Genomic DNA, 14,912 nt, shown 5'->3' with positions numbered 1-14,912 from the left:
AAATGAAAAACACTTGTTCATTAGGCTTGTAAAATAAATTTCACAGGACATTGCAGCCCAGAATTACTGGATGTGTGCAAACAACATTCTGCACTGGACTGTTGATTGCACCGTGTGGGACATCTCTGTTTTCTCACGGGTTCATGTGATTAATCTGCACGTTTTACAGCACTTTTCTTTCTATCAGGGCTATAGTTTTAAGCTCAAAGTTACTGTTTATGGAAAGTTGTCAACCAAATTGAAAGTTGTGCTGTTATCTGTTGGGAATGTCCTGGTTTGCAAAGTCTTCTGTCTAAGGAGAGATAAAGGGAGCTGTAAGTTTTAGAGCAAAAAACATTTTTGGTGGCACAGATGTTAATAGGTGTGATTTTCAGCTGGAGAATTTTTATTGTGGTTGTTATTTTTGGGGTTTTTGAAAAATTATTTTTAATTGATAATGTGGAATGGTTTCTTTATCCTCATTTTCATAACAAAAAAAACTAAGCAAGGCTAGGCATACAATGTCAAAATAAATCTTTAAGTGATAAGAGAGAAATAAGCAAAACTGGAAATTACTGCACTGAATAAACAAATAAGGCTTAAGCCTTATTTTAGTACTATTTTTTTACAAATTAAAAAGATTGAAAAAATATGGCTGAGGAAATACAGTGTGTTTTGTGTAAATAATTCCTGTGCTCATCCAGCCTTTCAGATGCATCAGTTCAGTAAAACAAGGACAACTGATTGATCTTAGATCTCCAGATTTGAAAAGGAAATTTTATAATTAGTGGAAGAGGTTATATTACCTTCCTGGTTTACAGAGTCCTGTGGAATGCATAAACAAAAAGTTGCATTAATGATCAGTTTTCAGCACAGTAGGCAAGTAACAATGGGTGGTGCAAAATGGCAACACATACTGAGAGGGAGCTGGGGCTGCTTCTGTGCATTAAAATTTTCCTACCAAGTAATGACATGTAGGTGTTTTTTTGTTCTGTTCACATAAAATGTTTGTTCATTATATATTGTAATGTCCAGAAAGAAAAAAAGAGGAGAAAAAAAACCTAACAAAACCCAAAAAACAAAAAACAAGAAAGATTGTGGATATTTTTTTTGGAGAATATTCCCATAAGTATGAGAACACATTTAAATAAAGTGATGTTATACATTCAGTTTGAGTAGCTTTTGTAGTCTGGTTGCTTCATCTCATGAAAAATATTGCAGGAACAGAAAAGGTCCAGCAAAGGCCTCTGAAAATGACTGGAGGTATGGAAATTATTTCATATGTGTAGAGATAAAAAAGATTACTGTAGTGTGCAGATAAAAAATAGGTAGGTGTTATATCAAACGTTAAATAGTATAGAGGTAAATGGTATACAAAATGATAAATGCTATAGAGAGCTAAAGTGTGAAAAGCTCTATTTTTTCTAAGAAACCAGGGAGTGGAATACAGTCAAATAAATAAATAAATGAATAAAACGGGGATGGGATAAAATCAGTACCTTTAAATGCAGGCTGTGTATGACAAAACTTTTTCTGGCTTTGGGATGTTATTTGTTTAGAGAAAAAACTGAGTTAAATGGAGTAAATATTGAAATGAATAGCTATGAATCCCCTAAGTTAGATGGTAGAAATAATAATAATAATAATAATAATAATAATAATAATAATAATAATAATAATAATAATAATAATAGTATTCAGAAGGTATCTGCTGTATAATGTTCAACAGAGTGTTACTCTTAAACTCTTTGTGCTTCCTGCATTCTGAGTTACATTCCTTCCATTTTTCCTGTATCCTGTAATTTTTTACTGACAAAAAATATTTTCATTATAGTAAGAGCACATTTATTAGAAGTTTTTAATGAGATGATAACATTAATAGTAAATTAATTGTGTTTTGTGAAGTCCAGTCAATCTGTTGGTTGCTCTAGTTTTGTATTTAACTGCTTGCAATACACTGCTTCTGGCTGCAAAATAAGCAGCTGTAAGCTTTTATTAACCCTTCAGAAACTATTAATGATCTTCATAATGATGTTAAAACTTTATATAGACAGGCAAATTCTTTGAATTTTAATACAATTACTAGTATAAAAAAAGGATTTGGTATTTTAAATAGGGATGCATTTTATTCTCAGCTTTGCACATGATGCATAAACAACTGCTTAGGAAATATTTTGCATTGCATAGCTTTGTATTTATTTTCATATAATTAAGATTACTAAACCTGAAAAATTGTTGAATGATAATGTATATAATCAAAAAAGACTATTAAAATTTCACTGAATCTTGTGTATGTATTTCATGGAGGCAAAAAAAAAAGTTTTCTTTACTTTCTGTCTTCTTAAAATTAATTTTAACTTCTTTCTTTTTTTTTTTTTGATTCATTATATTCAAGTATTTTTCCTCTAGTAGTTGCTATTCCTTTCTCGTAACTGAATGTCGTTTCTTTATACTGGCTTCTTAAATCCTTTTGCATTGCCTTTTGCCATTCTTTCTTTAATCTTTTTCCTTCTGTTTAATTTTTAAATCCTTTGCCCTTTATCTTTTTTCAGTCTTTTTAGCTGCTCTCTTCTCCTTTCCTCTCCTCTCCTTTGATTCTCTTTTAAACATTACTGCTTCTTAACATTGTGTTCTTTCATGGATTTTTCTTTCTTTTTGTTTTTTTGTCTTTTTAAAATTTTTCTAAAGTTGTTCTTTAGTATGCCATCACACAAGGAAAAATGGATACAAATGCTAGTGGAACTAGAAACAAATAAACACAGAAAGCAGGAATGTTCAAGGAAAAGATGAAACATTTATCTGTTTACTGAAAAGAAAAACCCTATTTACTTTTTAGTGGGCATTGAAACATTTTTACCTGAGTGTTTTTTCCCTGATACCGCATCCCATGTTTTCAAACCAAAGGCAATTATCATTTCAGTATTTCATGGTACTATGCTGCTAGATGTTTTTTGTTTTTACTTTCTTCTTCCTGACAGATGCCTTTCTTGCATAGAAGTCTTCACAAGCTCCGTTTTGTGCTTTACAATGCATCTTTGAATCTGGCATTTTTTGAATGCATTATTTAGTAAACAGCAGATCTCTCTGTAGTCTTTTATGGACTTTCTAAAAATTGATTGCATTAGAGAAAATAAATATTTAATATTTGAATACAAGTATTCATTTCAATCAAGTTAAAAGACCAATGTATAGATACTTCAGAGTAACCAGTAAATATGTAATTAAGTTATTTGCTGTGTAGTTAGTAGTCACTTAGTAACTTATTCATTTTTAAGAAGGAGACTTTTCATTTGATGTGCATAACAATAGATTTCCACAGGTCTGTTACAATATATTTTTTAATGTTTAATTTTTAATTTACTCTGAATTGCCTGTAACATGACTGGAGAATAAAGCCTGTATGCAGAAACATTATAAGAATCTGGGGAAATTAAGTACTGTAGAATATACTACATAGCAGTTTTTGTATAGAATAGTATATGAAGGTAGCATTGTCAGGATTATATAAATTTCTAAATAAAATTGTTGTGTTTAACAGGAAGAATTTACCAAAGAGAAGGTTTAACTACTGTATCTATTTCTCTCTAGTGTCCTGAATTTGTGTGCCTATGAGCCACTCTAGAGATCTATTAGTATGTGGCAATGAAAAGGAATTTAAAAACTGATGTAAGAGAAATTTGGATTTCACTAAATGTTTATAAAAGCCACTGAGAACAAGAAACCAGCTCTGTGTCACAGAAAGGTCTATGCAAGTGCATTTGGGGGTTTTCTCTATCTTTAATAAATATTGCCAATCAGAAAGTAAGATATTCCAAAAAGGTGATTGCGAGTTTTAAAATGGAAATGTTTTTTGGAAATGTTAAATTTTCAGTACTCTTGCATTGAAAGGGCAGCTGAAAAGCCCATGGTGGGATAGTTGGCTGGTATCAGAGTCTATGTGCTTTCCCTAATCACTGAACTCTCTGTAGGACATCATCATCTGACAGTGGGGAGTGTTTCTGACACCTGAGAGGTACTGCCAAACCACCAGAGCTGTTGGGGTGCAGTGTCTGTGTGCATGGGGCTCTGCTTCCAGCCACCACAGCAGGGAACTGCAGCGAGTGTCTCTGGCAGGGCTGCCTGTGTCCTCAGACACAAGGTTATCATCCAGGCTTAGTGACATTTGACTCAAATCCACTCATAGGTGCCTTGAACCAAGGGTGACTGGTTTTGATATGAAAGTATTTACATCCCTGAGATTGTGTCATCCTAGCTGTTTTAAAATATTGTGTGAAATAAGGAAGAAGGAAGCAGAGATGATAAAGGTCTGTCCATGAAAGTTCTTAAATTTTTTTGATTACATGTAGGTATTTTCCTGTCTGGGTTGTGACTGCTACAATCATTTTTCCAGTTGTTGAGAACACTACAGAATCTGCAAAGATGTTGTGGCAGACACTGCAGTTGTTGCTTCTTCTTCAATTGAAAACAGTGAAAACTTATTTTAGAGGAATAGAGTGTTTCTTGCTGACTTTTTACCCAGAATTTTTTATCTTGAGAATGGTCAATTCACCTAAATTAATTTGAGAAAGAGTGAAAATCTTCATATAATAGGTCACTAATCAACAAAGCACGTCTTTGCTTTTGCCTTTAACCTGTTATTGCTAGTATTTTTAAGAAAACAGGAATTGTTGTGACTGTAAGCAAAAGTTTTATGAGCAAAACTTCAGTTGCAAATGATTTAAAAAGGAGTCAATACTGCCTGGTAATATGTACTAACTAGCAGGTTGAGAAATTCTCCATTGCCAACATTCAGACACTTGAAAAGGATTATGTACAGGCAAGAGAGGAGAACCTGCCTTTGCACAGCACTGGATGTGTGAGCACACAGAGGTGTCTGCCCCCAGCTGTGTGCAGATGGGGGCTGCACTTCTTTTCTTTGGAGCATTGGTTCCACCATCCTGACAGAGTCAGCAGTCAGTGCTGATTATTTTACATTTGGAGCCTGATTAACAGAAGTAAATCACCGTAAAAACTTTATTGCACAAAAGGGAAAGTCATCAAAATCCCCAGCATTTAACTATTTATTTTCTTTCAGCCTGTGCATCAAAAGTTTTCTTGAAGATAGTTTTCCTGTGTAGTATTCTACCCTATGTGAAGGAAAGCTTTCCTAGGTGTTAAAATAATGGGTTTCAATAGAAGATGAGAGTGGAGACTGAATGGTCACATTTAAACCAGTTCTGGCCTTTTGTGCCAGTGGATAGAGGAAGAAATGGTTCCTGTCAAGTCTGAAGTTCCCTATAGAAGGAGAAGAGCAGGGAAAATGGAGCATTGAGGAGAGGAGTGTGCTCTACTCTGTGTTAGGAACTGTGCCTGTTTATACATTCTTCTCTAGTACTGTCTGTGCTTGAGTAAAAAGTGCACTGCTTGCTGAAACCTGTAGTCCACATATGAAACTGAACACTACATTTCATGTTGTAAGATGTTGGGGAAGGGTGGTCTTTTATACAAATTTGCACTATAAACATGCCAGGCATGTTGTGATGGAAGATCTTAGGTTTTGGAAACTTTTTTGTATTTTTTCCATAGACACACAGAACTTGCACTTCACAGGCTCCATATAAATAATACTGCATAAAGTGCCAATTGCTTTGCTGCTGCAAATCTTTCAGTGAATTTTCATATGCTGACATTACTCAGGTTATTTATTAGTACTGATTATTGGTGAGAAAAAGTGAGAAAAAGTGTTTCCTGTCTCTAACCAGCTGAACACATACATCTTTTTCTGAAGTGAGTTGTTTCTCAGTTGAGCAATAGTCTGTTCGGATTTAATGAGTTTATTCTTGTTTCCAGACCTGGAGGATGATGTGAAATCTTTTCACATATTTCAAGTACAACAGATTTGGTTTTTTCCCCCCTCAAGCAGCACTGTAGAGAACTCTTAGAGAATTTAATTTCCCATTCTGAAACTATTTTTAATTGAAAGAAAACCAAGGGATGACTAAAAATTGTAGGTTTGTTGGTGATTTGAGTTCTTTCAGTGGAGTCTTATATATGTAAATGCAGGGGTACATGTTTGTGAGCATGTAGAATGCAACTTTAATACCTGCAATATTTCTCTCTGTGCTCTAAGGTATTCTGAGAACAGCAAAGAATCAAGAATGATATTGTGTTATACAAAAAAAAAAAAATCAGAGAATTTTGGGACCTGCATGTCTTCAGGACAAAGGCCAAACTTTGCATGGATCCCTAGCAGTTTTATTCTGTTCTGCAGAAAAAAAAAAATCAAAAAAACTTTACTCAGAATTGTGCATGAAAACTAGTTTTTAAAATGTGTTTCTTTGATCAGATGCTATAATATAAATTGGTTCAAATGATCATGCACTACTTTTAAACACAGAAATTGAGATATATTTTGGTTAGGCATTGACAGCATAAATTCAGGACTCACAGACCACCATGACAGAACTAAGTGACAGGGTGAATATTTTACTTTGGTAGTATGCTCTAGTGTTAATTTATTAATATCCTTTTACTGCATTGGATTTTTTCTCACACTCTTCAGTATGGTAAACATATGTAATTCACTTCTCCGCATGACTAGCATTTTTATCTTGTAGCATTAAATCCTGTCATTGCTTTTTCAAAACCACTTAGAAAATATTAAGTAATCATGAGGGTTTTTGCTAATTGCATGGGCTTTAATTTGTCACTTTAAGTGTTCTAATTATTTCTTCGTGAGCTTATCAGCAAACTCTTAAATAGGACCTCGCTGCAAATTAGGCCCTTGGGCCAGGTTATTTATTTTGACCCGAACTTCAATTGAATATTATGATTAAAAATAAGTGAAGAATAAATACATTTTAATAATGGTCTTTAAAACTGGAAAAATTAAAATCTAAGCAAAATGTAAGAGGAGCTATCACATATCATTATAATAATGGAAGTTCTGCCACATCTTCTTGAAGCTATGAATGCTACAGCTGTACAGCAATTGGAATATAGAAAATAGTCCTTTTCAAGCACTTTTTGAGAAGTTTATGCTAAGTATGGGGTATGAAAATGTGTAAAACTGACTGACCTTACTTCAAACTTACGCTGAAAGACTGAGAACAGTTTATGTAAAGTTCTGTTTGTTCAGTAAAAGTATTATAGAGGCAGAGGAGAATTGAAAGCAGTTATGAAATGTTTCTGTTCATAGTGTGGCTTGGCAGATCTTTCCTCAGCATACCTGGATGAACTTGGATTACCCAGCATCCCACTTTTTATTCTTACCAAAAATAATCTCTATAAAATATATTTGTCTGCATCAGAGATTGTTCAGATGGAAAGAGCTTCCAATTTTTAATACTTTCAACATGCTGTAAATGTGACAAAAACCTGTTACAACCAATAGAAAATGGATTTAGTAATGATCACTGGCTTCACTCAACATGGCAACAAGACAGACATAAGACAGCATCCTGTTAGTGCCACCTCACTGCAGCCTTGAATTGAAGGAGTGAAACAGGGATCTGAAACAAGACTAATCCACTGAAGAAATACAGAGTAGGGAGTAATTATCTGGGTAGCAGCTCCTTAGAAAAAGGTTTTAGGATTGTAGGTGTTCCCAGCCAAAGATGCGAAACTGATGTGATACAATTCTAAAAAGTGCAAACATTGGAAAATTAAGTATGGTATAGAAGATACATGAAACTTTCTTTCAACACTGCTGAGGTTTAATGTATTCGGTTCTGGGCACTTCAGAAAAGATGGGGATGAACTATACAGATGAGAGTCTGTATAAAAGCAATGGCAATTATAGAAGGTTTAGAAAAATTGATAGCTTAAAGAAGAGGAGAATGAGAGAGGCAAGATAAATCTTTAAATGCATTAGAAAGCTGCAGCAATGTTGTTCACCTTACTCCAGGTGGCTGAAAGCAGAAATCGTGATTAAATTATAGTGAAATAGATCAAGGTTAGACATTGGGTATACTTTGGGGTCAGAGGATAGCAAAACATTGGAATAGATGCTCTGTGAGCCCTTTATTACTCTAAGCCTTCAAGAACTCCCAGGCACAGGCTGCTGATTCCATTCTGGAATAGCACAAGTGGACTGTGGGACTTTCTGCAGCCCCTTTTGTCCCTGTGGTGCCCTGCTAGTGACCATGAAGTGTTCTTATCCACCTCGGGGTGGTCCACTGGTCAGCCCCTTCTGTACATGGTATGTTCTTATACCTTTCAGTGCTGTCAGCCTGGCTTCTCAAATAGAGGTTCCTCCATAAGAAGTAACAAAAATGGTACAAAGTTCAGTGACAGACTCCATCAACCTACTGTGAATCCTTATGTGTGTGATTGATTAATCAATCACATTGTGCAAGAGCTTAATTCATGGGACAAGACTAAATCTAATTTCCCTGAACTGGCATGGGAAGGTGTTAAACATTGAGGAGCCTAGCTTTACACTGTGAGTAGAAGAAAATCCAGCTTTTCCTATCATTTGGTCCCAAAGGCAGATGAGTTAAAAGAAGCTTTGGGAGACATTCATGGTGTCAGGAATCACCACCAGCAGTATTAACTGTACTATCCTCTGGTTATGGCCCTGAATCTAGAGTCACTAATTCAGTTGAGTAGTAAGTGGGACAACTCCAAACTCCAACATGCAGGTTCTATTTTATGCAAATTTCATCATAAATCAAAAGAAAAACAGAAGGAGGAGGAGCAATCTAGCACTGCCTTGATTGTCATGATTATACTGATGACTTGTAAATCTGTCTTTCCACCAATGTTACTGCTCCTTTCATCTAGGCTCATGTTCCAGGCTGGATCTCTAACATGATGTCTTTTAATTCTTATCATTCCAAAACAGAACTCTATCTACTTCTCTCCTTTTCTATCACAAATGACAAGAACATTATCCTTCTTGTCACTCAGAATCAATGACTCAGGGTTATTTTTTACTCTTACTTTCCTCATGCTTCATGCATCCTGACCAGGACCAGATCCTACGTATTTTAATTTTTGATGTTCAGATCCATTTTTTCAGATCCATTTTTCCCTTTGATCCTTCTGGTAAATTTCTTACTTAGACCTTCTTGCCTAACTTTCACGATTTTTTCCTTTCTTTTTTGTTGTTCGTTTGTAAATCAAATGTTGCCTTCCTTAAAGCAAACTCTAGTCACAGAATTCCTTCTTTTAATCTGCTTATGTTTTCATATCCCTTCCTGTTTTATATTCTCAAGGCCTCTTGCCTCAAATGTAAGACACTCACTTAAGCTTTACATGTGTGCTTTCTAAATGTGCTGAGCAGTCCAGCAATAGATTGAGAGGGGGTGGAAAACGTCGGTGGAACCAAATGAAGTATAAGTGCTACATAGATTATTTTGAGAAAGTTTGTTGGGTCCAAAATCTTAGGAAATTTATCTCTGAACTTTGTCTTTTTTGTGTGGTTTTTTGTATAATCAAATATTATGTCATGCCTGATCATTCCACTTGCACTTGTAGGTGCCTCCTTCTACTTCCAGACTTGTCTACATGTTTGAAGACAGTTTCTGTCACTGCTATATTTTCTTTTCTATAGTTATACACCCGTGAGAGAACCTCATGAGCTCATCAAAAAAGCCTGTGCTGCATTTGCTTATGCATCCTTTTTCTATGCCCACCTCTGCTTTCTTGTGTACATCAATGCAGAGCTTCCCCATACAGAATTTGCTTCTATTCTTTATTTTTCTGTAGAAATTCTGTAGTGGTTTGTCATTAGATAATACATTGATTTAAGCACAAACTGTTGTTTAAAGCATCTGAAAAGCATTCTGCAATAGTGAGGTTGAAGTCCATAGAACTGAAATAAATTCATTTTGCAAGTTAGTAGTTGCCTTTTCTGCATTCTAAGTCCTCATTCTTCCATTCTGTCTTCCATTAAGGCGTGAATTTTTCCTGTTGAAAGGTAAAATATATACAGCCTGCCTGTGAGGCCACTATTAATTCCACACTATCTCTCTTTTATAGTGCAGCTGGCACCCTACCCTCAGGAGAGCAAGCTCATCACTTCTACCACATGCTTGTTCTCTACCAGTTCAGGCAGCAGGAATCCTAAGTTAGCTATCAAATATTGGTCTTGCCCGTGGCAGTGCAGAGCATTCGACAGTGCCTCTGGGCCAGCTGAAAATAATTTCTAGCACAGTTGGAGTGAAACTACAGAGGTGTAACAAAGACAAGTCCCGAGGACGGTGATATTCAGTATTCTCTCCAGCAATAAACAAAGATTTGCAAAATCAGTAAAATAAAATAAAAATAGTATGGATTTAATGCAGCTTTTGAAAATATTGCATCCTGTCCAGAGTGTTAGAAGTAACTACCTGTGGTCATATGTCAAATTATATTTCTGACTTTTCAGACATGTTGTAAGCTTCCAACACTCAATTCTCAACTTCACTTTACTTTTATTTTAGTGATATTTTTCATACATTTGTACATATTCTTATCATAGGACTTTTATATTCTTCATTTGTTTATTGCAAATATGCACAAGGATTGCCAGTCAGGTGTTAAGTTAAAAGACAAAATAATTAGCCATTACCAGTAGTTTGAGGCATCTCTTTTAAGGCTGAAGCTCTGTAGTAATTAAAATTATTCTGTTATTTGTATGATGATACTTTGCATTTGCTTTGACCATCTGAGAGATGCTCAGATTTCTTTGTCCTTAAAACACATAATGCTGTCCAAGAGCAATGTGTCTATCTGTGCTTATATCTCTCTTTACTGCACTTTCCTATCCTTAGGTTAGGTAGAAGTACTTAAACGGTTCCTTTAGCTGCTCAGAATAATTCTGAATATTTTCCAAACACCGGCTTTTTAACTTTGTAGAGTTTTGTTCAACTGAGTGTGTGTCATAGGCAATTCTCCTTCTCCAGATTTTTTTAACTGACTATAACTTGCTCTCTGCTTTTGAAGATTTTTGAAGAGTGAGAAAGCTGCCTTCTCTTTGGTGTTACTCTGCTGCCATGCAACACTTTCGACTTTCCTGTCATCCTATTACCATAATAATTGGCACTGTTTTCTGTATGTTGTCTAGAGAATTATTCCACAAAAAGGGAGAATCTGTCTCTCATTAGGTCCCCAGCTGATGGGTAACTGTATCATGCTGATTGTATTGAATCCCGCAGTGATAGACAATGGCACTACGTTTTTAATAAGATAATAATACAGGGTTTTGTGGTACAGAAGACTCTTGGCGCTGTGGTTGAGTTCAACATCTTCTCCTTTACTAAGACTTCCGTCTTCTCCCCAGCTGAGTTGGTGTTACTGAGATCCAGAATCTGTCCAGAGAAGACTTCTATCCCTGACTGTGTTGGATCATGTTTCTCAGCACAAAATGCTGTACTGTGCACCCAGTGAAGACCTAGCCCTTGCAGCTCATGGCTGTCCTCTGCTGCTCCATCATTTTTCTGGGGAGACAGAGACATCTGCAGGGTTTGTGGGTGGTGGGACCCTAGGTTTTTCCCTTTTGAACGGTCTGGAGCCAGGGGGGTAATACAGGCATGGGCTGAAGCAGAAAGGAGAGGACAAAGGGCTGGAGGCAGACGGGCAAAAGCATCCACTAGGGTGGTGCTGGCTTGGGCAAGGCCACTGAAGGCAGTGCAGAGCAGTGCTTGGGACAATTCCAGGGCAGTATCAGGCTGGTTGTGCCCTTCAGTGTTGTGTAGTGTGTTTTGCCCTTCAATGTTGATTAGTGTGTAATCTAAATTAATGCATTTGGATACATTTAGGGTCAAGATACTTCTGTGGAAGTAGTATATTGCCTATTGCTAACATCTGTCTGGTACAAATGGAAATACAATCTGCTTATTTCATGGAGGATGTCACATGTGCATGAACTGAGAAGAGCTTTTGGACATTTGCTGATTCTAAATTTGACTGTGGTCAGAGGTTAAATGTTGAGAATTCTATCATGTGTTCGCCCATCTGGTTCTCAGTTATTTTTGTGACAAGGCAATATGTGGCAATAACATATTATTATTGTTTGATAATAGTTTTAAAGTATTTTGTCAAAATGGCTATTAAATGTATTTTTCTGTGTCTGGAAAGTGTGCTTCCCTCACATGAAGAACTGTCTTGTCTTTCTCTAAAAATTACAGATTAGGTGCATTTATAAAATAACTCCCTCTTGACTATATACATGTTTTGTTTCAGTGGCATGCAGTATGCCTTTTGAAGCTTAGGAAATGTTCTTCCTCATCCATGTAGCTTAAAATCTTCCAGCTGGGTGCTCTTGGATTTCAGTACTGGCAGTTCTTCCTTTTTTTGCCTTAGTCACTTGGTGGCTGTGCTGCTGTGTTCTTGCAGCATTCTTCAAAGCAATAAACTTCCCCTGAAGAGCTAAGAAGCTGAGTGTGCCAGGCCTCCATTTTATATAGATCCACATCTATTGGAAGGAACTTCTGTTAAGTTATTTAAGTTTTAAACACTAAGTATATACAATTACCTGGCACTTTAAATCATGTCAATAAAGATGCCATAGATGTTTGTCTTATCTGAATTTTTTTAATAATTTTTGGAATTTTTTCAGTCTGAATTGTGGAAATTATCACTTTATCTAGCTTGTTCTTTTTAAAATATTATTTTGATCAATTTATATTTTTGCATTAATTTTTGCCTGCACACTGGCAAAGTCATTCCTGCACTCATTATTTGTTAGTCTCTTATGCTGACTTTGTCCAGAAACATGAAATGTGCTTTTAGTCATTATTGTTTTAAGAAGCATATTGATTAATAAAAGAAATTCCAGCCAAGAGTCTGTGAAATAGTAATAAATTTGGATGTTTATATGAAAATAAAAATTTGAAGTTCCTTACTCAAAACGTATTGCATACAATAAAAATATCAACCGGCATCTTTAGAAGATTTTGTCATAAAATATGGTGTTACAGGCATGCTCAGCAATGAGGAAACCTTTTGAGCTGTTTTTGTAACAAAGAATATATGGGGAGCTAAGTAAAACAGCTGTGATACAGACTCACAGTGACATTGCAGGATTAATAACTACAGACTGAAGTTCAGTCCTTTCTGAAATTGTGTGTGAGAGACAATTGTTTGTGTTCTTGAAACGGGAAGGTTTTATTTATTTATTTCAATTTCTTTTCTTTTCTGCTTTTCATACAGAAAATAAAAAAAGACCCTTTGGACTTGAAGCAAAGACCCCAAGCAGCATTCTGATTTGCCTCACTCAAAGTCCCTACTGTATTTATTTTCCTGAAGCTTTTTTCTTTCCTTTCTTTTTTTTTTAATAAACACTTATAAAACTATATTGCTTGAAGTTGCTATCCAGCCAAAATACCTGTGAAATGCTTACCTGCCTTGAGTACCTATGTTCCCTTGCTCCTCTGTTCATTTCTTCCCTGTTTTTTTTATTGTAGTGATATACTTGCCCTTTCTACAATCTTTTCTATATTTCTAGAAATACATTGTCTTGAAGGATCAGATCAGCTTTGTTTATTTTGCAATTATGTGGAGACTCGGTATGAGACAGTGGCTGACTCGTGTGCCAATTTCCATGTGGAATACTAAGACTCCTGCCTGGAAAAATAAGATGCCATCAGGAAGTCACACTCTGAAAGAGTCATGAAATAATTCATCTAGGACTCCTGTCACTCTTGATACTGTGTGAATGGGCTACTGATAGCTAAAAAAAGTGGATGGAGCCTTTGTGTGGTTAAAAAGGAGATCAGATTAAAGACAATGATAAGTGGAGTGTGAGACAGTCTCTGTCTGCCATGTAGGTGTAGTTAAAGGTGAATATATGGGCAGATGAGTTAGCACCTTCTGGGGTTGAATGTTTATAGAGACATAGCTTTAAAATGTAGGTTAACAGGGGAAGTGTTACAGGGCCAGGCAAGATTTAATCCTGAAAAAGGCATCAGGCAGGGAGAAACTGTTCTGCACTGGAAAACTTTAGATTGCTCTTCCACAAATATTGACTGGTTAGCTACAAACAGCTAAGACCAAACATCGCACCAGTATTTTGAGGTGGGTGTATAATTAGATGTGGGTGTGTGCCCTCAGTGTAGATGGTTTTACCAGAGGTTTTTTTGCACAGCATTTTTCTGGAAATCATATAATCATAGACTGGCTTGTAACTCGATAATCTGTTACATTAGGGGGTAATTGTCACTATCTGTTTTATTTTATTTCTCAAGTCTTAAAATATGACCTCCTAGTAATATCTCAGAATAACTATCACAAAAAATTCTGTTTAGTCTTAATTTTTAATTTTTTTCTTTTAAAAATGTTTTTAGTCATTAATTTTTTCTCTATGTATTCATACACTTGAAAATAATTTTATGACATTAGTCTTTCTCTTTAACTCTGTTTTCCCCATCAAAAAAGCCATACTGATTTTTCCATCCTCACTTTCCTTTATTCTCTTTGAAGAGAAACTTTGATTTAGATGAGGAGTGATCTGTGCCATCAGTCAGTTTTCAGTGGTCTGTTTTTCTGTCTTCAATAAAGAACCACTTTTTTGTTAACTTTATTAATTCTGCAGTATCTTTTTCTTGCCGTATTTCCACAGATTTCTGATCTGATCAGTCATCAAGATCCCTTAAAATAATGATACATAATTTTGCCATAGGACCTATATTCCTTTACTCCTAAGAAGAACAGCTCTGTTGACAACAGGCCCTACTACCCCCACGTGTATTTTGTGGGCTAGTATTGTAAATGCAGGGCTACTGACGAAGGAAGGATGAGGAGGATTGTATTGCCATAAGACCTATATTCCTTTACTCCTAAGAAGAACAGCTCTGTTGACAACAGGCCCTACTACCCCCACGTGTATTTTGTGGGCTAGTATTGTAAATGCAGGGCTACTGACGAAGGAGGGATGAGGAGGACTGTATTTTATCAGAGGGCTAATTTATTACTTTATTACACTATATTACATTAAAGAATACTGTACTGTACTATACTATACTAAAGAA

The 14,912-nt window shown here is 35.7% G+C and overlaps 1 protein-coding gene across 5 annotated transcripts in view; it reads left to right on the top strand.

The window, feature by feature from the left end:
• The window catches only part of FOXP2 (forkhead box P2), a 407,162-nt gene that overhangs the window by 82,454 nt on the left and 309,796 nt on the right, over window positions 1–14,912 (top strand). The gene's annotated exons all lie outside the window — the stretch shown is intronic.

Source organism: Passer montanus, unplaced genomic scaffold, assembly GCF_014805655.1.
Source record: "Passer montanus isolate IOZ18808 unplaced genomic scaffold, ASM1480565v1 scaffold6, whole genome shotgun sequence".
NCBI classification, from domain to species: domain Eukaryota; kingdom Metazoa; phylum Chordata; class Aves; order Passeriformes; family Passeridae; genus Passer; species Passer montanus.
The sequence above is the reverse complement of the archived record's forward strand: the minus strand, read 5'-3'. Positions and strand labels throughout refer to the sequence as shown.